The sequence below is a fragment of the Cavia porcellus genome, unplaced genomic scaffold (genome assembly GCF_034190915.1).
Source record: "Cavia porcellus strain 051 isolate PalLab524CR breed Dunkin Hartley unplaced genomic scaffold, mCavPor4.1 scaffold_136, whole genome shotgun sequence".
Classification (NCBI taxonomy): Eukaryota; Metazoa; Chordata; class Mammalia; order Rodentia; family Caviidae; genus Cavia; species Cavia porcellus.
Genome location: NW_026947619.1, coordinates 337,104 through 362,861, shown reverse-complemented (window position 1 = coordinate 362,861; position 25,758 = coordinate 337,104). Strand labels below are relative to the sequence as shown.

The 25,758-nt window shown below is 37.2% G+C and overlaps 1 pseudogene; it reads left to right on the top strand.

The window, feature by feature from the left end:
- LOC134475144 (olfactory receptor 8U9-like) lies at positions 1–20,137 on the top strand (annotated as a pseudogene).
- Positions 20,138–25,758: the final 5,621 nt, after the last annotated feature.

Here is a 25,758-nt window from a genome sequence, read left to right as displayed (position 1 = left end):
ATGACTGCGGTGGGGAACCTAGCTATCATCACCCTCACCACTGTGGACCCCCCAACTACAAACCCCATGTCTTTTTTCCTCCAAAACCTAGCTGTCACCAAGTTGAGCAGCTCCACTGTCATTGCCCCTAAAATGCTGAGAAACTTCTTAACAAATAAGAAAACTGTCTCGTACTATGCCTGTAACACTCATCTGGGGGTTTTCATTGAGCCAACTGTGATCTTCATGCTGGCTGTGATCGCCTATGACCATTATGTGGCTGTCTGCAACCCCCTGCTCTACACGGCAGTGGTGTCTCGTGGTTCTGCCTGCTGCTGGTGTCCCTCACCTATTTGTATGGTCTTTTCACAGCTCTTGTAGTTATATGCATTTGTTCACCCTGTATTTTTGCTCTTTCAGTATCATCAGTCATCAGTCACATCAAGGACATGAAGGTGGCCTTCCGGAGCTTTGGAACAAACCCATGTGATTCCTTCAAATGGATGTAACTTTAGATCCACATCAATAAGAAGAAAAAGAAAAATATTTCCATTGGCTGCTAATGTTACAGTAATAGTCAGATGTTCTTCTTTCTTTTAGGCTTCCTGCCATTCCAACATGAGTGAGATATAGATTATGTAATAAATCAAGCCTTACTGAGTTGCAGAGAGTGAAGTAGAAATTCATCCACATGTCACTGATGCTGGCAGGTTATATCAGAAAGCAAAGAAAGCTTTCTGAATAAGTCTAACTATAGATGAATAAAATGCATTTCATAGCCAAGTGACAAATTTTGAAATGAAGTTTATATTTCAAATATAGCATTTTGAAGTACTGCTTTTGTGAACAGATTCAATTATTGATTTCATATATTAAAAATTATAATAGTGTAATAGAAATTATTGTATTCCAATCAATGAATGTTTCATATTTTTAAATTAATCACAGAATTCCACAAGAAGCACTATTTTTATTATTTAAAAATTTATTGTCCAGAGAGGCTGGGCAGCCTGGGGTGAGTGTCCCCACAGCATCCCCCCGAGCACAGCTAGTTTGGGACCATCACTTGGTACCAAAAAGTGAATTTCGTAGCTTACTGTTGCACTGAACCAGGTTGGCAGGTCTTGAGCTGGCCTGCCTCACCCCCAGTGACCCTCTCTCAATCCAGGGAACTGGATGGCCAGAGTCCCAAGAGCTGAGGGCATAGAAATGGATTCCCAACAGACCCTGGGGAAGCCTTGGAATAACACTTGAAACACAGATATATAGAAAGTGGCAAAATGAAAGACCAAATTACAATCTCAAACCTCAAGCCCATCCCCCAAAAAATTAGGAGCTATGTACATGGGAGAAACTATATGCCATACACCTGAAATATCAGACATAATAGCAATTGAAATAAAGAAGCAATTATGGGAAGGTTTAAAGGAATTCAAACTAGAAATAATATCCCAGGTAAAAGAAGAAATGAAAGAGATGTTGAACATATCTAAAGTAGACACAGTTAAAAAATCGTAGGAACTAAACAAAAAGGAAGAATATCTGGATGAACAATATAAGAAACAAACAGAATGCATAAAGAAGATTCAAAGAGATTTACAGGAAATCAAAAATTCCATTGAAAACTGAAAAACTGCATCAGTGGAAGTGAAGATAGAATCAGACCTTGAAGACAAGATTGCAGCTAGTGGACAAAAAAGTAAAGATCTTTTAAAAAATAACAAGGATTCAGGAAAATTCAACAGCAGCAACATGAAGCAAAGAAAAATAACATAAGATTCAAAGGGATAAATGAAAAAGAAGGGGACAACATAAAGGTTGTCAAGAGGATATTTAGAGAAGTAATAGATGAAAATTTCCCAAACATGAGATTGGAAACTGACATCAGGATCTGTAAAGCCTATAGAATGCCAAATACAACCAAAATAAAACTACACCCAGGCATATACTAATTGCCATCTCAGAAATTCAACAGAAGAATACTAAAAGCTGTCAGAGAGAAAAGACAGATCACTTATAAAGGAAAACCTATCAGTATCACAGCAGACTTCTCAGCACAAAAAACAAAGTCAAGAAGACCATGGAGTGAAGTATTTCAGATCCTACAGGAAAATGATTTCCAACCTAGACTGATGTACCCTGCAAAATTATCCTTCAAAATCGATGGTGAAATAAGATACTTCCATGACAAAGAACAGCTGAAGAATTTCATGAACACCAAGCCAACCCTGCAAAGAATACTGAAACAGTTTAGATACACTTAGGGAAAAACCACTAAGCAAAGCAGACAATTAACCAGAACAGAAATATAAAGATGCAACAGCAGAAAGATAACATGTCAACAATAAATCAACATGTAACAGTTATAACCATTAATGTAAATGGTCTCAATGCACCAATTAATAGAAACAGACTGACAGAATGGATCAAAAAACAATATCCAACCATATGCTGTCTACAAGAAACCCATCCCACCCAAAAGGATACTCACAGACTGAAAGTCAAAGAATGGAAAACACTATTTCATGCAACAAGAAACCAAAAAAAGCAGGGGTAGCTGTTCTGTTTGCAGACAATGTGAACTTCAAATGAATAATGATCAGAAGAGATAAAGAAAGCCATTGCATACAGGTTAGGGGAAAACTTCAAAAGGAAGAGATAAGAATCTTAAATATAAATGCACCAAATTCCTGAGCATCCAGTTATATAAAACAAGTATTAACATAAATGAAAAACCAAATTACCAGTAACACAATTATACCAGGAGACCTTAACACACCATTGAAACCAAGCAAAAGTTCAAACAAACAGAAAATAAGCAAAGAAATAACAGAACTGAATCACACCTGTGAACAAATGAACTTCATATACGGAGTGTTCCATCCAAAAACATCAGAATACACATTCTTCTCAGCAGTACATGGGTCATTCTCTAAAATAGACATATTTCAGCTCACAGAACATATTTAAATAAATGCAAAAGAGCTGAAATTACCCCTTACATGTTATCAGATCATAGAGACATGAAATTAAAACCTAATGATAAAAGAAACTGCAAAAATCCCACAAACACATGGAAATTCAATAATATACTCAAGTAATTGGTGGGTCACAGGGGAAATTAAAGAAGAAATTAAAAAATACCTACAAACAAACAAAATACAAATACAACTTCCCAAAATCTGTGGGATGCAATGAAAGCTGTAATCAGAGTAAAATTTATTGCACTGAGTACGCACATCAGGAAAACAGAACGAATACAAACAACTTGATGTTATACCTCAAACATTTTGAAAAAGAAGAGCACGTCAAACCAAAAGCCAAAAGAAAAGAAGAAATTATAAATATCAGAGCAGAAATTAATGCAATAGAGACTAAGAAAACAATCCAAAGAATCAATGAATCAAAGAGTTGGTTCTTTGAAAGAATAAATAAAATTGATGAGCCCTTAGCCAACCTTATTTTAAAAAGGATAAAAAAGCTCAAATTAATGCAATAAGGAATGAAAAAGGTGAAATTACTTCAGACTATGTAGAAATAAAGATCATCAACACCTATTGCAAAAACCTCTACTCTCATAGGTTTGATAACACAGAAGAAGTAGACAGATTCCTAGAAACATATGAAGTACCAAAGCTAGGTCAAGAGGATGTAAAACTGCTGAATAACTCAATCTCTATTAAGGAAACTGAAAATGTAATTAAGTCCTTACCTAAAAAGAAGACCAAGGCCCAGATGGATTCACTGCGGAATTCTACAAGAAGTACAAAGAAGACTTAATGCCGACATTCCTCAAAATCTTCAATGAAATTGAAAGGGAAGCAGTGCTTCCTAAGTCATTCTTGGAAGCAAATATTACTCTAGTACCAAAAACAGAGAAAGACACAACTAAAAAAGAGAACTACAGGCCAATCTCCCTAACGAACACAGATACAAAAATCCTCAATAAAATATTGGCAAATAGAATGCAGCAAATCATCAAGAAGATTATACACCATGACCAAGTGAGATTCATCCCAAACATGTAGGCGTGGTTCAATATACATAAATCAATAAATGTAATCTACCATATCAATAAAACCAAAAGTAAGAGTCACATGATCATTTCTATACATGCAGAAAAAGCTTTTGATAAGGTCTATCATTCATTTATGATAAGAACTTTACAGAAAATTGGGACAGATGTTCTTTACCTCAAAATAATAAAGGCCATCTATGACAAGCCAACAGCCAGTATCATACTAAATGGCTAAAAATTGAAGGCCTTTACTTTAAAATCAAGCACAAGACAAGGATGTCCCTTAGACCACTCCTATTTAATATATTACTGGAAATACTAGCCAGAGCAATTAGACAAGAGAGAGAAATAAAAGGGGTAAAGATAGGAAAAGAAGTTAAATTATCATTGTTTGCAGATGACATGATACTCTACATAGAAGACCCCCAAACTCCTTTGAAAGACTCCTAGATATAATAAATAAATTCAGTAATGTAGCTGGATACAAAATCAATACACAAAAATCAATAGCATTCCTATATGCTAACAAGATCAAAGGGAGACAAATAAGAGAAGCCACACCCTTCACACTAGCAATCAAAAAAATGAAATATTTAGGAATTACTCTCACGAAAGAAGTGAAAGACCTACGCAAGGAAAATTATTATACACTGAAAAATGAAATTGAAGAGGATCTCAGAAAGTGCAAAGACATCCCTTGCTCATGGATAGGAAGAATAAAATCCCAATAAAAATACCATCAACAAACCTCAGGAGATCTAGAGAAATTACTCCTAAAATTCATCTGGAGCGAGAAGAGACCTAGAATAGCAAAGACATTTCTAAGCAGCAAAGGCAAGCAGAAGGCATCACAATCCCTTACTTGAAGTTATACTACAAACTACTGTAATAAAATCAACGTGGTACTGAAATCAAAACAGAGCTGAAGATCAATGGAATAGATTAGAACATACAAACACAACGACAAACACACTCAACCACCTTATCTTTGATAAAGATTCATGAACCTGAAGTAGTATTACATTAGCCATCATGATGTAAATTTGCTATTAGATTTTTTACATAGACAAAACATCAAAACTCTAATTTTCGTATTTCTTAGATTTATGGTTCCACATCTTACAATTTCATGTAGATATATTTTATCTGACACAATTTTCATTGGGGAAAATGAATGACTTCTTTCGTGTGTCTTGCCTAAAAATACAATTATTCAATCATGTATCACTAGCTGAGTAACAACATATATTTCACTAAGAGACTTGGTATTCTAGCAATCACACATTACTGTCATTATCATTTTTGGCAATTATGAAGTAATTTGTAAATTATTTAACATAATCAGTGTAAATATGCCCTCCCTTCAAGCTGCCTCACACTAAAACCCACCCCACCCCCCAGTCACATAGGAGGCACGGGAAAGAATAAATATGTCCCATGGAGCATCCTCTGAGGAAGTAAGATGGAATGTATTCTTCATGTAAACTCCCCGAGATTTATGACAATAAAAATACTTCAACAATTAATGTTCATTGGTTTACCTATGCGAGTACAGGTGAAAAAAATTAACTGTTGTGGAAAAGCAGACTCTCCATTGAGATCAATGAACCTTGCACTTTATTAAATGGGAAATCAGGGATTCTGTACACAGCAATCTTGATGGTCAGGTTTACCTTCACCAATGGGGGCTAAGACACATTATTATTTTATTATAGCTTGGGGCTTGATGGTGATGTTAACAATCCCCTGAAATCCAAGCAGTGCACACTGGCCCTGGGTTCAGTTCTTCTTACCATGAATAAGTCAAAATCACCAAACACCTTGAGAATCTTTTTTATCAAAACAGTCACAGACTACACAGGATTTTCACATTGCATGCTTCCAAAAGCATCTATAGGACACTTAATGTTTATAAAACCACGTTGTAGGTTCCAAGATACAGTGATAAAAGTGTGTTTGCTTCTTGTGAAACTTCTGTAGAACAATGTCAGGAACTCTGACTCTGTGAGGAAGTAGTGTTGATGGCAGAGGGAATGTCAGGTCACACACAGTAAGAGAGGGACAAAATTCCTTGTTCCTGGAACTCAGCATTTCTATGCATCCTGAGTGCACTGAGCAATACAAAGAAATAATGAGAGTGAGAGAATGAGAGTGAGAGAGAGAGGGAGAGAGAGAGAGAGAGAGAGAGAGAGAGAGAGAGAGAGAGAGAGAGGATTCTGCAGGGGGAAATGAGGCCAAACCTCTCCCTCTTCCCCACCAAACCCCTTAGATGATGTGTCTCCTGTCTTTATGACTCCCCCATATCTCCAAGATTAAACCCCACAGCTTTCTCACCCAGAAGTTTCCATGCCCCCATGCCATCCGTTCTCCCTCACCCACAGTGACCTCTAATCCTTCTCTAGTTTCTCTCCCCAGTTTCAGATTTCTCAGTCCCCTCCACCTGAGCAGTCTATTACATCAGTCAGCTCTTCTTTGTCTCCTACTCCTGTGTTGCTATTTTCTACACTGGCTCGCCATACTCCATCTTGTACATTTCAGTCACCTAGCAAGCCACATGATTCTCAGCCGCCATCTTGCTCCAGATCACATGGAGGACAGCCACCATCTTGTGGCCCTCTGCTACATGACAGTATGCTGCCATCTTGTGGTCCCTCATCATGGGACCAACCGCAATCATCTAGTTGTGGGTCTCATGGAAGTGAGTCATCATCTTGTGCTTTCCTGTTGCATGGTGTTTGATCACTCAGTAGTTGCCCACAAACAATTACTGGGAAGTTGGCTGCTCAGGGGCCATCTACGCCTCCCACTCCACAGCCTTCTTAACCTCAGTCCCTATTCCTGCTTCAGGAAGACGCTGTTCTCAAGAGACTAACTCATATTCATGTTCTTTTTTCCCCTTCCTAACCTATCTCAGAGTAACCATAAATTGGGTTCCTTTTCTGCCATTTTTATTTCAAGAAATCTCTATTAATTAACCTACAAAAAGGTTCACACTAGTCTATTTATTATAGTTCAAATTGGCCACATGTATTTGAGTACACTGATTTTGTAAGAAGTTTGTCAGTCTATATGTTTCTTTGTTTTCGTTACTGGGATCAAACTCACCACCTTTCACTTACCAGGCAAGCGCTTGAGCCACTGAGCTAAATCCCAGCCCTGTCAGTCTTTATAACTGTTTTCTGTTTATCCAAACTGTTTATACAGACTGGATTGCCTATCCACACTTGCCCATTAGTCTGCTCTGTAAACAACTGTTCTTTTTTCTTTGAGCTCAACAACCTTTTTATCCTTTTTCTTTTGCATTTTCAGATCATTTTATCAAGTTTTACTTGGGTTATAAATTTTTAAAACATGCTTCCACCTAAGTTGCCAACTGTTCAAAATGATGTTAAAACTGGTTAAACAAAATCCCTTAGGGTGACAAGACATTAGACAAGACTCTAATTAATAAATAACAAAGTGGCCACCTGGTAACTTTAACCATCTCTTGTTCATTAATCAGAGGCTCCAATAATCTGTAGCCTTATAGGAGACGCCCCAATTAAAGTTCATATGATTAAGACAATTCATTGTTGATGATTTTATGGTATATTTATTCCTTCAAATATAAAATTGAGATTGTTTATGATGACAAATAATTTCTTTCAGATTCAGGCATCTGCCTTTTACTTGTGGTTCAGGAAAGAGACCCAAGTCAAATCAGCACGAGGTCACCAATGAAATAATAATTTTAAACAAAAATTTATATAATGTATGTTATGCTTAAAGACACTTACTGAGCAGTCCAAACAATCTCACAAATTTCTTCAGTGCTCAAATGTTAAAACACCTATGTTTAATAGAAAATAGTATTTCCATTTAATGTTTTATGTTAAGCCTACTGCCTCTATTGCACTGTATTGCTATCAATCTTCTGGATGTTCAACAACTAAAATTAAGAGATAATTATGAATTCCTTTCAGATTCCTTTTACTGGGATCCAATAGATCTTTTCCAGAAGAGATTATATAACACATATTAGGGCCATAATTAACTATATTCAACTGGTCTCAAATGACAGAGCAGCTGATATCTTTCCTAAATAAGAAGGTAAAATTAATAAAAACAAATCCTACAAAATCCGATGGCAGTAGATATTCTAACAGCACAAGAGGTACTTATACAACTATAAAATCTAAATGTGTATATGAGCAATGAATGACATGTCACTTTCTAAAATTCCTTGGACCTTATCCTTATTCTACTTATGGGAAACCATCACTAAAATTATATTCATAAATATCCAGTTGATTCTGTTATTTGACTCCTGTGTACTTAATTGATTTTTTGCCTTTATCTCCTCTAGACTTAAAGCTGCACACCTACCCAAGATGAAAATGCCTGCTGTCTACTGAGGGCCACTAGTTGAAAGCTTGGCAGAGTATCCCTGACTTCTGTTCAATAATATCAACCCCCTTCAGCCTGAAGAAGCCAGATTGGTCACTTCCCATTACCTCTGATGGGCCTCAAAATAGCCAGCACAATGATCAGATGACTCGTGACCATGGAGGAGACAGATACATCCTGCTGTGGGCTAGATCCCAAGACAAAACACTAAATTTGGCCCTCAAACTGCACAGGAAGACCTTATTAAAATGGCTTTTCATGTTTTCAACAACAGAGATAAAAAAAACAAAGGAAAAATAACAATCTGATCTTTTAGTAGTGAGACTTGGAGCACTGAGACAGATAAATTGAGACAACATGGAGATGACCAAGCCCCTCCTGGATCATGCTTCAAGTGCAACAAAAAGGACACTGGAAAAAGAATGCCCTTCCCACAATCTCAAGGGCCACTGAAAAAGAGACTGTCACAAAGAGAGAGACTGTCCTAGCCTCCAGAGAGTGGGAAAGCCATCCTCTAAATCCTTGCCCTCACAGGAGATCTCATCACCACTGCATTCATTGCCGACTGATCTACTTGGGCTTGCTGCTGAAGATTGTTGGGGCTCAGGCCCAACAGCCCCCCATTAAGGTATCCTTCTCAGAGCCCCAAGTCCCAATGGAGGTCTCAGGTAAGAAATTCTCTGTACTCGTGAACACAAAGGCCATGTATAATGTTCTTCCTGGTTTTTCAGACCATTGCATTAAGTCCTCAGTCTCTGCAGTTTGTGTTAATGGCCCACCAACACAGTCCCTACAGACAGGGCCTATTCCATGCAGGTTTCAGATTCTTTTCTTTACTCATAGCTTTCTAGTAATTCCAACATGTCCCACACACCTTTTGTGTAGGAATACCCTTCAAAAACTTAACTTCTCATTACTTTCTCCCTCCCCACAGCTCTAGTCTTCCAAATACACTCACAATGTAATGCAAAACCATCCCTTCTTCTCTGGTCAATCCAATAGTTTAAGATATCTGCAACTCAAACTATGCTACCTATGTCATGCCTATTTTAATTTGTCTCAGGGTTCCTTCAATTTTTTCTAACATTCCCCAATATCCTATAGCTCCCAAACATTTATTGGGAATTAAACCTACAGTCAAGCATCTTTTAGACAATGGTTTTCTTAAACTTATCCAATCACCCTACAATACTCTAGTTCTCCTGGTGCTCCAGCCTAATGGGTTCTATAGTCTGATACAAAATATTAGGGTAATCAATGATGTGGTTACTCCAATTCACCCAATAGTGCCAAATTCTTATACTATATTCTCTAATATCCTCCCCTCCACCAATAACTTCATAATCCTAGACATTCAAGATGCCTTTTTTACCATTCCCCCCACACTCTGATTGTCAGGATACATTTGCGTTTATGTAGACTGACTCAGACACCCTCAGGACTCAACAACTTATACTTGTCATCTCTATATTAGAACCTCTCCTCAGAGATACATATCACCTCCTTCCTTTCCTATTCATCAATTTTAAAGGTACAATCCTAGTCAAAAATGACAGGTAGGTTTTACACACATTCCCTGCCACAGAACTCTTAAATATCTTCTCATCTTTGTTTGTACTTTTCCAGGATAGCTAAAAGCCTTTCCCATAATCAGGGAGACTGCTAATATAGTTACTCAAATCCCATTACAAAATCACTCCAAGGTGTAGTCTATTTCAGAGCATCCAGTCAGATAATGTTCTAGCCTTTATTTCTCAGGTATCTCAACAAGGCTACAACTAAAATAGTGTAGCCTCTACCTGGACTTCCTCAGAACTTCAGCAATACTCAAGGTCGCTCCACTGCCATCCTGGTTCCACATCACTCTAGCTAAGCAACACCCTCTTAACTCTAACTCCCCTGACTCTAAACATCCTGAGTGGTCTTCTCATCTCCTATCCTCTGTCTCCATCTCACCGAGGCCCCACAGCCACAATTTCAGGCCAGGCCATCTTTTGTTATTCTATCTGATTTCTGATCCCTTACATTCTATTCTATTAGTTAAGTCTTTCACTGTACCTATTTTAGTTCTCTCCAGCCTTAGCTGTTTGGTTAAACATGACACTCTTGTAGGTCTAAGATATTGTGTCACAGTGACACAGCTACAGTCTACCCACCCCCCACTCTATAATTTCCCAAACATGATTCAACTGTCAGGCCTTATATTTCTTGTGCTTATTATTCTTTCCAACTCAAATTTTGAAGGAAATACAAGTCCTACCTACACTTTTAGCTTCCACCCTTTTATACAGAGGAATAATTACCTCTCATAACTCTCCTCTCCCAATGCCACACATTTTTCAGATTCTATCTTAGTATAGCCCTGATGGAATGACACATTTAGATCAAGGGCACCTTTCCTTATACCTCTCCTGCGTCCTTTAATTATGACAGTGGGCTGCCTCATCATACCACCTTCTCTCTTTGTTTCTCCAATATAGGATGTGAGCACTCACCAATGATAAATTTGTCCTGTTAAAATACCTGGTACCAGCTTCTACATGGGCATCAACTGTCATCTTGTCAACCTTCCTAAACCTCAATATGGAACCCTCTTTCAGGAGGAAGTAGTAAGAGACAGACTTCACCCTTTTTTTAACAATACAAAGATCGGAAGGAAATATTCTTGCCCTAGTATAAATTACTGTAGAGTTATTGTGGTGGTCTAATGTGAAGGAAGACCAAAGCAAGAAAACTAACCACTTCCTGCTTCTTTAGTCCTAATTGCAACGTTCCTTCCACTTTGTACACACAGAGAATTCCAATTGGTTCTTCACACATCATCAATATTCACTCCATGCACCACTTCAATCAGAGGTCATATAACTCTGCCTCTCTGTATCTGGTCAACAGAGACAGCCCAGCCACCATGGGTTGTGTGCTCATTTCCATGTCCTCAACTCAATAAAACTGTTCATTTTGTACTTTTGCTTCTCTATTGCACCAGAATACTCTAACATTTTTTACTTTGTTATGTACATTTTTATTAACCCTCTATTCAATTATAGGAAGATGGATGCATCTTGAGACAATGATGCTAGCTGTAATAAACCAGGCAAATTGTTAAGGATCTCAAGATTTCCCTTATATGGAAACAATTTAAAGGGAAAAGAGAGAAGATAAGAAACAGGTGAATAGACTTTGTGGAAATAAGATGGGGGCCTGAAAACCAGAGGAGAGCAGAAGATGAGTAATGAATGGGAAGTAAAAATGACAAATTGTGTGATATATATGTACCAATTTCACAAGATGGTTCTTATCTTTACATATTCAAGCATAAACCAATAAAATATCTTTTCAAAAGCATGAGCAGCTGCAAAAGGCCCTATATTTTCTCAGAATATTTTGATTTCCCTGAAGTTGGGAAAAGTGTATAAATATAGAAATACATAAATCCACTATAAGATGATGCATTGTTAGGCTGTTCATTTGCTCACTAATCAATGGTAAACACCGAAGTGTTCATATTGCCTAATGTTCCCTAAAAATCATTAATTATCTAAATATTTGTATCTGAGGTGACAAGCTTTCCACTGGTAATGGCTTAAGTATAATTTTATCATAGGCATAATGTCTTATAAGCTCTGCAGAGATCCAAAAGAGGAAAAGTGGATGTTGTAGGGTTGACGAAGCAATAGGTCACTTAAGGACCCTGGTAGTGGTTTTTACCACATTAGATATAAAAATATGTAATTGTTAGTAAGAGCACCAAATGTTATATATTCACATCCACTGCATAAAGTTTGTGAGCTCCCTAAATAAAATAAAGCAACACATATTTGTTGCTTCTGGCTCTCTGTAAAACATACTCCATGATTTATTATGATCACTTAATTTGCAATTCGTAATACATTAAATAAGGGTAAAAATACAGTCTCCCAGTTAAACTTCTATTCTAAAACAAGATTCTATTCTTTCTTATGACTGAATAATAGTCAACTGTTTATCTGTACCATGCTTTTTTATGTATTCATTTATTTCAGATCAGCTGAGTTGATCATATATGTTGGTCATCTTAATTATTGCTGGAATAAACCTGAGTATGAATTGGAACAAGGCAGATACTGAAAGATAATTACTTCAAATTCTATTTCATACACCAAATTAAAGTCAAAGTGATATAGGGGAATGAAACTTTTAACCTATTGTGTCTTGTATGAATTTGTGTTTTTAAAATCAAAGAATGAATTTGAGGAACAACAGAGATTAAGAACATAATACATTTATTGAGAAAAGAAAGCATTTGTATGAGAGAGAGTGAGACAGAGACAGAGACAGAGAGGGACAGACAGACAGATAGACAAAAGGGTTCGTGAGCTAGATGCCAAGGACTCTGTGTTTTCTAGGGAGTATATAGTGTACAATCGTGAGGTGAGACACGTTTACGGTAGGGAAATTGGGAACTTGCAAGGCAGAGGGGCATAAGGTGAAACAAAACTATAGTTAACCCATAAGATTAACAGTTTAGGTAAAATTAATTAAATTGGGGACAAATGGGGAAGGGAGTCACCTATAAAGTGGCCATTCTTAAAGACCAGTGACTGTTCCCTAGGGTTTAGGATGGTGACTTCTGCCTTCCTCAAGGTGATTACAAACTATTTAAAATATCGATCATTAGGATATGGATGCATTCGTTTGCTCTTTTGTCTTGAGACCTGGTCCACAGCAGGAAGTGTCTGTCTCCTCCCAGTTGCAAGGTATCTGAGCTCCTGCACTTGCTCCTTTGAGGACTTTGCCCTGTGTCACTGCCTACAGTGTTTCTGACTCAGCTACTTATAACAAAATCATAAAATTAGTGGTACTAGATGTTGAGGAGAGGGTGGGAGGAGGCAGCTTAAAGGGACGATTAGAATTCATTAGTGAATGCTATAGACTGTGAATGTAGAAATTTGCAAAGAAACCCTTTAACATGTGATACCAACATATTTTATTCAAGAATAAAATACAAAGATTTACAGTACCAAATGCAATTTCTAGACACAGTATCTTTCTTTCTTGATAAATGATTGGTTTTGTATTCATTAGTACAAAACGTCTCCTTCAGGATCACCTTCATCACTAATGCTCCTAATTTTTCTGTGTGTGTCTCTGTGTGTGTGGGTGTGTGTGTTATTTGAGCACATGAACATGTTTATATGTTGTGCCACACATAAATATGCAGCATGCCATTACTAGATCAAAAGGCATGGCATTTTATCACTAAGCATAAACAAACATGGCATGCAGTACCAGGGGGTTGATCGCCCATCTCTATCTTACTTGAGAAAAAACTGTACAAAAAAGTGTTACCTAATAACTCGATTATATAGTCCCCAAAAATGAAATCTGTATTTTTATCATTAGTATAATTATATATTGAGGGAACTTCTAAGCATTTATTCTACTTTCCAATTGTACATATTGTGTTCATATGTGAGAGCAAAAAGCATGATTCTTCTTATCACCTTCAATACTTTTTTATAGTCCATGTTCACTGTTAAAAAGTTTTAAAGTATAAAACTAAAGAACGGAATTCAATTTCATGTCCATAATATCATGCATAAATGCACCCCCAGACCTACATAAAACATTGACAACATATTTCTTATATGTCCTTGACCTCATTCTGACTGGCAGGTAAGCACATGGCCCAAGAACTTCACATTCTATCAACATATCACAAAAAAAACCTGTTAGTAAAAATTCCTAAAAGGTATTTCCTAAGGACTTCACTACCAAATCTGAAGACTGACACTAACGATTTAAGATACAAATGTACCTAATTCAAATATGCACTTTTATGTTACAGGCTAGATAAATCTTAGTGATAATCCACACTATGCACATAAGGATACATAGACACTGATTCAAAACATGTCCCCATATCAGTGGGCTCCTAGAGGAGCATGCAATCTAGTTTTTCTCATCACCTTGTTTGTTCAGACTATGAAGTAAGATCCCATGGGACAGAGATGCAGACAGAACCATGAGCCATCCGCCATCTGCACCCACTATATAGAAACACAAAAGCACATCTTCCCTGAGTAAGATCAAAGAGTTTATTTCAATGGTGGAATTTATATGTTCATGGGTAAAAACATCACATTAGTATTTTAAGAATTTAATTAAAATACAGGTTAGTTTGTAGGGTAGAGTAAAAACTATTTAGAGTACATTTTCTAAAATTCAGTTAAACAGTATTTTCTACATATTACTTACATTTGATACATATATTCACAATGATTTATGAATATTCCTGAATAGTTTGAATTGCATAAAACTTCTGCGTTAAAATGACCAAGCTTCTGACTGCAGAGATTACATTCCATGAACAAGTTGCTTTCTACTCTTGCACACCTGAGATTTAGCTGGGTTTCGTGCACATACATTAGCAAAGGTCACCACAGCCACTGTAGAGTTATTTTACACAGAAAGGACTATTACTTGAGAGAAAGTGAAGAAACTTTCAAATATCACTGATAAAGTATTTCTTATATTCTCCAGCACCTAATAGCTAGAAGGAACCTCATTAACAAATGAAGAACAGCTCTTCTCAGGACTATAAGGCATCTAAAGTCCATCAGAAGTAAGGGTGAACACAGATGTGTTAAGTGAGAGAATATAAATGAGATGATATCCAAAGTGTTTCCAAAACACACTTAGGGAAGATGCTGAGTTAATAGAAGGGACAGCAAGTAAGGTTTCATAAAAGAGACTTGGATTTAAAAATGTCGTGAAATATAAGAAAGTCCCTTTTAATATCCTTTTTTTCCTTAAAAAGGAAGTTGAGATGGCAGGAAGCAGAGATGGATCATGTTGACTGGAACAGAAATGAAGGGAGCGGAGATTGTAAGAATATTCTGTACTATGCTGTAAAAAGTCACATTCCCATTAAAAAATAAGCATGAATTGTCTCTACTAGTCAATATTCAGGGAAGGGATCTGGTTTGAGAAGCAAAAAAAGTGAAAACTTTTTTCTTTGCTTTTTTCTTTCCACTTCTTTGCTTTCATTTTAGGTTTTTGGATCCAAATTGACTTTCATTTTCTTGACATAGTCATTGGAGATTTGGAAGTTGTGGGTTCCGAAGTACTTATTTTCTTACATTTTTGTGATGCTATGATTATATCTGAATGTCTTCAGTCAGTTTTTAGGATGTCTAGTGTACATTTTACTGAGAATTCTTTGAATTTATTACATAGTGCTTCTCAATAAATGTGTTGAGAAAAAATATTAGAAAAATATATTTTTCAATAAAATAAATACTTGTTAATAGCTGAAAAATTTAGTTTATTTAGAAGACACATGAAGAACTTGAACTCAGCTGTAGATTTCCTTGAAGAATAATTTTAGCATGTGCAAAGAAATTTGCACATTTTAATAAGGTTTCTGTTTCAATTTTTAGACGTAAAAATGACAGATAATAAGGGTGTAGGGGAAAGAAGCAAAGAAATAGGGATTATTGACATTATTAGGACATTTGCTAATTCAATTATAAAAATTAGTATGATTAATAAAACCTAAAGATACACAAATTAAAGCAGAGCAGAGAAACAAGAATAAATTTACAAATCATAAATGTGACTTGTAAGTTAATATGTAAACAAATTTCCATAACTCTTAGAAACCAAGCATAACTTTTATTCTGATTACAATTTCAATATAATTTTATATACGATGGTGTTATATTTGAAAATTTGGATAGAAAGAAGGTGTCTACCAAAAGAAGAAATATGATGCATCATACTGAGTACTGTTAGGACCTGCAAGCTCTTTAGTAGACAGTATATGGCTTTAAAGCCCAAATCATCCAAAACACATCTGATCTTTGGATGTTTCTAGTTTACTCTCCCCTTTACAACTTGTAAAATAGACATAAATGAAGGATTTTTCCATTAAGGTTTTTGATATAAGCATGATATTATGCCTTCCATGTAGTTATGAGTATTTGAAGTATTGACATACCACTATGATTGTATTGTGATCCAGACTGCTATATGTAACAAATCACTGATATATGTAACAAATCACTCATGCAAAACAAAAAGTACAACATTGTACACCTGGTACCCTTGGGACAATAAGCAGTTTGTTTGCATCTGTACTAGCCACATTATTGCAGTAGATTCACTGTAGCTTATGTTGTAAATAACAACACCTCTTCTACAAATGCACAGCTGAGGCAAGGCAACCTCTCCTTCTAAATAGCATATAAATCCTTTGGTCCTACAACAAGATGATATGATGTATTTCACAGTCTCTATTTATGTGTCTCAGAATGGAATATAGGGAAAATAAAACACTTTTCTTACAAATACCTCTTTCCACCATCCATCCCATTTCCAACCAGTGTGATTGTCATCTTTATAGTGGGGGAAAATAAAACACACAAACAAAAAGAGGTTACCTAGAAGTACAAGATACAGTCACTGATTGTCTGAAGAAGGCCACAAACACAGACCTTGTAAATCAGTCTCCTGTACTCAGCCACACAGATGTCCTGAGGACATAGGGCTGACATAGGGCTGAACTGCACACAGGTGACAGACTTCATTCTTTCTGGTCTCACAGACCAGGAGGTGTTGAATATATCCCTCTTCCTGGACTTCTTATCCATCTACATTTTCACAGTCATGGGAAACCTGGGTTTGATTCTGGTCACCAGAGCAGATGGAAGACTCAACACTCCCATGTACTTCTTCCTGAGCAACCTGGCTTTTGTCGATTTCTGCCACTTTGATTAGCACACACAAAATGCTGAGGAGTTTCCTCTACCCATCTTTCCATGCCTGTGCTGCTCAGCTGGGCTGCCTTCTGACCTGCATGATGTCAGCGTGCTTGCTCCTGGCCTCCATGGCCTAAACCAGGTATGTGGCCATTTGCAGCCCTCTGCTCTACATGGTCCCCGGGCTTCTGTACTCAGATCATAGCTGTGCCTCACAGCTACTGCTTCTTCATGGCACTGTTCCACACCACCCTGACCTTCCACCTCTGCTACTGTCACTTCAATGTCATCAATCATCTCTACTGGGATTACATGCCTCTGCTCAGGTTCACATGCTCAGACACTCACTCCAGACAGCTGCGGGTTTTGACCTGGGCCATGATCACATTCATTGCCTCTGTCTGCTTATGTTGGCCTCCTACATGCTCATTGTCTCTGACATCCTGAGGATGCACTTGGTTGAGGGAAGGTGCCAAGCCTTCTCCACCTGCGGCTCCCACATACTGGTGGTGGTCATGATCTTCATGTACCTGAAGCCCAGCTCTACCCATTCCCTGGACATAGACAAGGTGGTCTCAGTCTGCTACACAGTGCTCATCCCCATGCTGGACCCCCGGATCTGCAGCCTCCAGAACAGAGAAGTCAAGGAGGCACTGAAGAAACCTGTGGATAGCAGCAGCCAGGCTTCCATGCTCATGAGATTTCAAAAATTAACTCATTCATTATCTGATTTTATCCCCCTAATAAATCATTTTCTGTTTTTGTTTGGTTTGGTTTTTTGTAGGTAAGTTTGACTTAGAAAGATACTTTTATAAGTAGGGGACAAAGGAATATTTTACATTAAATGGTATTTCTTCCAAAAAATGCACTTTAAGCTTTTTTCATCTGATAACTATGCAACTAGATTTCATCCAATAATGACCAAACTTAAGGCTCCCCTAGTGCCCTGTTTAGGGTTGAGTAATTATAATAGATTATTAGTATATATTAATTAATTTTCTAAGTAAGTTTTGGACAGCTTTAAACTAGGTGATTATACATGGGGTCATTTTGCTCTGCATGATTATTAAGCAATGGAGATAATTATTAATTGTTAGGACAATGGCATAGTGTGAATCTTGCTAGCTGGAGGGAGATGGCAAGGATGTTAAACCTAAGGTTCACATCAGAGACCTCTGCACATAGAAGGTCCGCGACAGTCTGGGGAGATCCCCAGAATGAAGAAGTTCACCGTAAACAGTTATTCACTGACAACCGCTATGGTGATTTCATTCAGATCAGCAGCTCCCTGGGCTATTCTTTTCTTGCCTGCTGGTCTCTCCTTACCTGTTTGGTCAATTATTAAGACTGATACTAGAATCATGGGCTAAATATGATTATCCTTTTGTTATTTGTCAATTCTTTGATATTTTGGTGCTTTTGGTCCTAATAATAATTTGTCCAAATAATAATCATCATCATCTTTAATTTACTATTAACATAATCTGGAGCCCTGTATGACTTACACTGGCTTATCATGATTGATCTTAGTAAAATCTGATTTGATCGCTGTAGCCTTGTCTTCTATGAGAAGTATAACATTACTCTCTTCACATTATAGCCACTTTCTCTTCTCAGTTCTGCTTTATTTAGACGGTTCACCCCCATGTTTTTCCCATGACCCCTTCCTCCATATGACAAAATTCAGTTGTTGCAACTGATTCCCATCATCTGTGTGTAGCCAAGCCTCACATAAACGTGTGTACATGTGTGCATGTGTGTGGCATGTAGATGTCTATGTTTATGATTAAATATGAGATGAATTCCTAAATATTAATGAAAATGGCAAAATGTGACATACACATGTAGCAGTTTTTAAATATGCACAATGAAAAGAGTCACAAACATTATAAAAGAAACAATCTAGAGAAAATAGCTAATTGTGCAATTGTATTACAATTAAAAGAACTAAAAGTAAATTCCAGAGAATAATGAGGAAATGTCAGAATATTTAAGATTAGTAGAATCCCTTAGAGGATTAAATTATATTGAGAAAGTTGGGCAAGCAGAGAAAGTTAGCAGATCGGGAAAATCTTCAAGGCCCCATCTTCTCAGAGTCACACTATTCGAAATTAATTCAAGCACCAAATGCACTTCAGAAGAGCTAAGGAAGTCAAGTGACAGACCTGGTCATGGAATAAAATGTTGAAAAAGATGGAAAGAAAGGGTTCTGAGCATTTTCCTTCCCACCACATTAAGGCAACAGCACAGAAAATTCTGTGAAGAAAGAAGCCTCCAACTTGTGAGATGAAGAAACAGTGCAGCTCAGGCCTTAAACCTGAGCCATGTCCTTCCCTGCTACAGTGACTCCTACCAGTAGGAAGAGTCCTAGCCCTATATTAAGCTCTGTACCTGCAGGCTGGGTCACTGGCCCTGAGACACTGATGCTATACAGCGAACCCCAAACTCAGGGTACAAAGCAGGAAGTCAGACTCTTGCGATGGGTGGAGCAGGGTATGAGTGTGAAAGGCAGCTCACAGTCTGTTTTAAAGCTCAACACCACTGCAGTGAAACCCATCATGAGGTAGAAAACAAGATGCCCTGGACTAACAATAGGTCCCAGAGACCAAATCTCCAGCCTCATGGTGTAGAACTTCATTTGCTAGGGTAGGTGAGGTTACTTAACATGGAAATCTATCCCAAAACTTAATTCAGGACAGTAGGGAATCTTTATTGACCCAGATCCCAGGCCTTGCTGTGAGTGGACTCAGTGACACCCTGAGGGTCAGCAGAGACACAAAGTTGCAGTGCATTCACTGTCATCATACTTGGCCAGCTGCAGGATCTGTGGCCATGAGGAGACCTCAGCAGTAGGCAGCATACATCAGTGTGCACTGTGGACTTTCCAGTACTGTACTGGTCTTACAGGCTGTACACTGAGGCTATGACACAGCTTGTGTTCTTGGCCGAGAAGGGCTTAACATTGGACTCTCGGTCCAATGGGTATTTGGCACAGAACCCATCAGAATCCTAGATTTTAGGCTAAGGACAGTAGAGGAGAGAGTGGTGCCTAGTGGTGTCTGCAAAGAAAGGACTGTGCAGCATTAACAATCTTTTAAAATAATCCCCTTTGTAAATAATTTAAAATAATATTACAGAACAGCAACATGCTATTTGAGACCCAGCTGTGCTCACATGGTCTTTTAGTAATGAAACAGTGACAAAACATCAGCAGTCATAGTTTGAAATATGGACTCACATTTCCATATAGTGGTATGGAACAGAAAATGGATATAGGATCAAAAAAGGAGCACATTGCTTAGCATTTCTGGAAAGACAAGCACAAAGCTATCTTACAAAGAGTGAAATAAAAATCCAGTCATTCAGTGACTTTATGTTATCACAAGCTCACAGAAATAAAAATTTCAAGTGAATGATAATCTTGTGGAATGGTCAGAATTTCTCCACATAGACCGATAGTTGTCAGTACACAGAATTTAAAAAGAAGTCATTTCCTTCCAGTAGATGGTTAAATGACCTGGTAACTTAAATAATCAATTGCATGTAGTAGGCACTTTACAATATTCAGAACAAAGAAGTGGTCAAAGGTAACCCCACTTAAAGACTTTGCTTCATTTGCACAGCACTTACATGCAGCACTCTGACGTGTAGCATAACAAAAACTGCAGTACTGTTCTCTGCAGTACAAATAGCAAAAGTAACAGTGCTGTATACATAAGATTCAGTTTACAGAAGGACACTGAAGCTGTATGAATAGAGATGTGCCAAAAGAAAACAACAACAAAAAAAATGATGAATGGTATGGCTCTGAGCTATGGTTCCTAAGTCCTTTAAAAAAGAACACCTTGGGTCTTTAATTAAGGGATCTTTGAATGTAACACATAATCAACATCCTCAATCATAAGACAAATGCAAATCTGAAATGTTTTAAACACTGCAATATAAGCTAAAATATGCACAATATTAGTAAAAACTTAAAACATTTTAATCGGGTTAGAAGCCTGCTAATCAACACATAGCAGCAGACTAGCCTTATTACAAGACTTCACACTTTTTCATTTCAGAGTAAATCATTATATTTCTGTTTTGGAGATATTTCTGTTTTGAGCCCTACACCCTAGGAGGACAGTGAAAGAACTGGATAAAAACAACTTAAACAATCATCTTCACAGTTTGCTGTTCCTTAGGGAAGACCAAATTTGAGATAATTTGAAACACGTTTTTGTGGAGCTACAACCTAAAATTTTAGGAATATCTATGTTATTTTCAGAAATTGTTTTAAGGCCAGGAGTTTAGCTCAGCCATGTAAGCACCTGCTTGGCAAGTGCAAGGTCATGAGTTTGATCCCCAGTAATAAAAAAAGTAGATACTTTGCTGCTGACTACCAAATATTCAACATTGCTCACGTATGCCATGTATGAATAATGTGTACTCATTAGGATCTAATTTTACCAGAATTTTCACAAAAATTTGAAAAACACTATTTGGGAAAAAAAAGGAATTTAAAAATATGTAAATTACAGTTGCATAATGAAAAATGAGAGTGAGTTCTTTAGAGTGAGTTCTTTATTTCCAGTGACTCATAATTATACTTCAAAATGAGAACAAGTCACACAATCTATCAATATAGGGTAAGGAGCATTTGTAGTATTCAACTATAAGTACTATGCTTTAATATTATAAGAAGAACTATCAATAACACTGTACAATCTGTATCACTGATACCATCTACTGTTCTTTTAATATCCTATGTGTTTTGTGTTTCTCAACCCTAGTTATTTAAAAATATCAGCACTCACCAAAATTTCTTTCCCTTTAATTCCCCAGGGAACATGGATTTTCCAGACATGTCATGAGGTCGTTCTGCAGAAAAAGCAGGCAAGAACTGCAGAAATTGTGATGTGATAAAGGAAGATTTTGGAGTGAGTCTTGACTCTATAGTTATTAACTAGGGAACAGCAAGCAACATGTCACTATTTTACCAAGTGTGTTTGCACACACATTTTGCACTTGATTCTGCAGTGAGTGATACAAGCACTCCTATCAGTCTGACATGAATCTGTTGTGGGAAATTATATACCATCTATACACGCTGTCCTACACAGACCTTACGGAAACATACAGGGTTGGTTCCTGTTATGTAAGGTTACAGTGAGGTTCACTCTCTCCTAGAAACATAATCTATCACTCACAGGTATCTTCGGGTTTGTCTTGTGACATGATGGCATAAAGAATCTCACCAAATTCACCACATTTGCAGTGAAGGGATTCACTGACAACCCTGATTTGCATCTCATCCTCTTCCTCCTGTCCTTAGCAGTTTACATTTTCACTCTATTGGGGTATTTAGGGCTGACTGTGCTGGTCACTGTGGATTCCCAGCTGCACAATCCAATACTTTTTGAGTGTCTTGTCCTCTGTGATTCCTCAGTGATTACCCGAAGTATGCTGGTAGATTTCATGTCAAAGGAGAAAGTCATTCCCTTCCTGGGATGTGCAGTGCAGATGTTTCTGCCTGTACTGCTTGGAACCACAGAATAGTTTCTCTTGCCAGCAATGGCTTAGGAGTACTATGTGGCCATCTGTGACCTGCCCTTTTACTCCATGAGCCTGACACCCAGGGTTTACACGCTGCTCATCACCACTTCTTGCCTTGGTGTAGGGGGGACTTTGCATACCACTGTGCACACAAGGGCCACATTCAGTCTGTCCTTCTGTGGTCCTAATGTAACCCAAAACATATCTGTGACATCCCTGTTCTGCTCTGCACACAATTTCTTGCTCTGACACTCACACAAACCAGCTGCTACTCTGTTACTTCACTGCCTTTATTGAGATGGTTACTGTACTAATCATCCTGATCTCCTAGGGCTTTATCCTGTCAGCTGTTCTCAAGACACACTCTGTAGAAGGGAGGAAAAAGTTCTCTACACGTGGATCTCACCTCACTGCAGTGTCCACTTGCCATGGATTTGTGCTTGTCATGTACAGGAGACAAAGTTCCAGTGATGCCTTGGAGCATGACATGGTGGTGTCCGAAATCTACACCATTGTGATTCCTGCAATAAAGCCCATCATTGGCAGGCTGAGGAACAACGATGCCGAAGAAGCAATACAAAAAATGTTGGGGAAATATCAGCTTATGAATAAAGTATTATTCACTTTACAATAGTGCTTAAATCACAATCTTTTGTATGCTACTGTAAAATTAATTTGATAAAAATATTCAATATACTATGTGTTTCTCCTTTGTGACTATTTAAAATTTAAGACATGAACTATATTCTGCTGTGATGTATTGAAGGGAGAAAAAAACAAATATATAATTGTTTTCATAATATACATAGCAATATATATACACGTTCCCATACATTAGACACAGGTACCAGGCAAAGTGCACACACTGCATGCGCAGCCCTAAATATCTGTAAACTTTCACACACTGTGTATCAGATTTCCTTAGCTTCTCTAAATTTTGTCTAGGAGTTTCCACATAATTACATTTATGAATAGTTGTGCAGCTTTGGCTAACTGGCTTGATCAGACGCTGTTTTTCACTGGGATGTTCACACCACTCCCACAATCCCAGAACATTTTCCATAGTGACCTGGATGCTTAATTCCAATTTGCAACAACCTCCTATATTCTTGGCAGTGTGCATCAATTGCATCTTTATTATCCTTCAGATTTCTGGGTTCATCACGGGGCTGACTTTTAGAGTGAAGTTATATTGCTTCATATATTAATTATATGTACGATTGAAACACAGGCAGAAATTCCATTCTTTAATTTGATAGCAATAAGAGTTAGCATTTATCAGGACTCTACTTGAACTCACCAAAGACAACCATGACAACACAGTGCATTCAATTAAAAAGTTTAGCCTCTTTGACACTGGAGTCAGCAGTACTCCTTAGGAGATTTCCCACAGCCCTGCTCCCTCCCACTTTGGTCTGTTTTCTTTTGACCTCTTCCATGCTCTGACACCCTTGGAGGACCCACCTTTCCTCGCTGCCCAGGTCCCAGATGGAAATGACAGAATATGATCTCACTGTGCTGATGCTGAGTCCTTCTCCCAACACATCTCAATTTCTCTGCACTTCTCCACCTTCATCAAGGTAAATATAACTGTACTCTCACTACCCCTTTCTCCTTAAATTATTACACTTAAATCATACTTTCCTGAATTTGGTTACTCTCTCAAGGATTCCCTTTATTCATTAATTATAGTAACTCTCTTAGTATGTAGAGCATAGCCATTTATAACTTGCTGAAAAGTGATTACATGTTTACATAACACTACCACAGTAAAATACACTGTATACAAAGAAGGATACTCCAATATATTCCTACACAGTACTGCCAAAATGATTTTATTCCTCTGTTGGACAATTCCAAGAAAAGAATAACACAATTAATGTTTTGATATCACAACATTAATTCCTTCAAATGTAAAAACTCAGACCTTACCCATGATTAGTATGTAGTCAGATAATATATATTTGGGCTGTTTCAGCATATAGGAACTTATATGTATGTGTTAGGGTATGTACATTACTAAGAATTGAAGAATTAATTGAACAACCTAACATAAAACCTGGCAAATTGTACGCACATACAAGTTCAATTTTGAATCAAGGGCTCAGTCACAATCACAATGAAAGAATAAGGCATGCACTCAAAAATTACACATTTGTTGAATTAATAAACAGTACACTATTAACCCATAGGTAAATATATAACAAATACTTCAAAATAAAAATTATAAATGAAGAAATCTCTCATGGCACTTCATTTTAAAATCACCTCAAAATCTCATATATAGAGCCATGTTAAATGCAGGTAAATCTTATAAACTTGATGCAAACTTAAAAGCTGCCAAGTGGAAAGTGGCGGTGGGGAAGTTCCTGTGTTCAGGAAAGTTTTAACACTGACACATATTTTGCCAAATATTATAAAAACTTCTAAAAGATTTATGCATTCATCCAAATGAAAGAATGATTTATTGCTAAATGAATTAAGAAATAGATCAAAACAAAATGAAAAAATAAGATATTGGGTAGTATGTTAAAAAGATTTGCATAAATTTCTGCAAATTTATAGAATATTTCACTGATGAAAACATAAATGAACAAAGAATTACATGTGATAGTTCTGTCTTTTATGAGAACACAGAGTGAGCTGCAGAAAACTAGAATTCATTGAAAAAACATGCATACAGTCATTTGCAAAGGTATACATATAATTTAATGATATAATAAATAAAGTATACATTAATGTAAATATAAATAGAGTGGCCCTCTATCAAATATCTGTAATATTTATTTCTAACTCAAGTTAAAAAAATAAAATACTATTATTTTCCACAAGTACAAATTGCATAAATTTCCTTAGATATTAAAATGCCACTAGTTGAGTGACAACCTGACGTAAACAATTTGAAAGACAAAAAGCTTATTTTGGTTCACAATCCACAGGTTGCAGTCCATGGTCTACTGATTTTCTCACTTTAGACCTGCAGTAAGTCGAAAGAGCAGAAAAGGCCAGGAATAGGAAAGTGTCTCAGCATGGAAACCAGGCACCAAAGAAGAGCCCAGGAGTCAGAGAGGAAAAATTCGGGGAACACATATACGT